A 1,849-nucleotide genomic window follows, 5' to 3' on the forward strand; every position below is an offset into this window, starting at 1 on the left:
TTTTTTCTCTAAGAAGGAATATAATTGTGAGGATACTACCTTTTCTAGTATCTTGGACAGAAAGTGATGTTTCATAAACAAATTTCGGGAGGAGCATGCATGGATAATTAACACGGCCAGTTCATCATTAATGATTACACAGTTTACCAATCAGCTCAAGAGGAAACACCTATAAATAATCAAGTACGTCCTACCTTCGTTATCTCTTGACTTTCAGCTTTTGGTTCGCTCTGTTGCCATCTTATCACAGACCCAATTTTCCGTCCAATGAAGAGATCTATACCGGGGATTTTTCAGACCTGCCGCATTTGCCGGCCCGATGATAACTCCTACCCCATCAAACACGGCCTCCGATCACAGGCGTTATCGCGGACAGCTGCTGTTCTCGACAAGCCCACGCTGTGGCAATAGACCGTGCAAAGCCCCGAGCTTCGCCTCGCCGACACCACCATTGCCCACTCAAAGACCCGGCTCTCCTCAAAGCGCGTACGTGGCGCAGCAGGGCATTCAATGAGCCTGGCCACACCCCAGATTCACTGACAGCAAAAGCCACTCGCTCTGCCGCGGCTCAGCCTTTTCACCACGGCTTTTCGGTGCAAGCGGCGTTGAGCTGCCTCCACTCGCGGCGCAGACTGTGTGTTGCAATTAAAAAAATTTCAGAGTCGTCATCCACACTGAAATGTCTGAAGGCATCCTTTTCTTACTGTGCAGTTAAACCTCCACCAAGATGATCCAGACCAAGGTTGTGTGTGGTACAAGACTAAACATGCTTCCATCATTTTTCAAAGCCTATGTTTCCACAGGCATAGTACCAATGTGGAAAACCAGCCATTCTCAAAATGTATCCGCTCTGGAGCGTTTAAAAAATTTTTTAAAAAGGTGGAAGGCCAAACTGAGGGAAAAGATGTTTAAAGGAAGTATAATGGGGAAAGGCTGAGGAATTGTTTGAAATAGGCAACCAATGCTTAAACCGGGCAACACGTAGGCTACCCAGGCATTTTTAGCTTGCCCGTCAAAGTTACTAACCCTTTACTTTCAACAGCCACCCTCTATAGCAGCCGAAGCAAGCAGTCGTGCTTTACTTGCACACCAGCCGCATATACAGTATTCCATCCTGTTACTTCGAACCCCCTTTTTTTCTTTTCAGTGTCCTTCTGCTCACCTAGCAGACATTAGCATAAGGTTGCCTCTTGCTGCAGTGCAGGCTAAACAGGTTCTTCAAGACATCACCAACCAGGCCCCTTCCCACGGCCTACAGCTATAACAGCTGAAGCAAACATGAGGGCTGCCTCCATTTGTAAAAATGCCCGATCTCTTCCGCTCTCATTTACTAATAACATTTTTTCTTTTTCAGTGGGTCTCTCAGCTCGCGTAGCAAAATGCTAGCGTGAGGCTCCTCTAGCCGTGCAGGCTGCACACAGGGTCTTCAGGATTCCCTTCCTGTGGCCTACAGCGACGTGAAGCAAGTGCGAAGAGCTTCCGCGTGACACAGACCCTCACATCTCCAGACCTTCCTCATGCTGCTACCTTAACCCCTTTTTCCTTTTCAAGTGGCCTCCAGCTCCCGTAGCAGACCTAGTGTGAGCATGCAGACCAATCACAGCCCTTGCCAACAAACCCATCCCTACTCATGGCTGCAGCCCCACAGTCTAACCCCAGTTGAGGCCTACTCCATTTATGGTTGCGGCCCCGATGCCCGCAATTCACCCTCTCTTCCCCACTCTCTTCTTCAACTTCCGAACGCCGTCCCAACATGATGGCACGCTATCCGCAAGCTTGAAGCATGTCTCCGCAGCAGCTCCAGCAGCTATCTTTACTCCTCCTCTCATGCTCCCCTTCCTTATCTAGT

The sequence above is a fragment of the Cyprinus carpio genome, unplaced genomic scaffold (assembly GCF_018340385.1).
Source record: "Cyprinus carpio isolate SPL01 unplaced genomic scaffold, ASM1834038v1 S000006457, whole genome shotgun sequence".
NCBI classification, from domain to species: domain Eukaryota; kingdom Metazoa; phylum Chordata; class Actinopteri; order Cypriniformes; family Cyprinidae; genus Cyprinus; species Cyprinus carpio.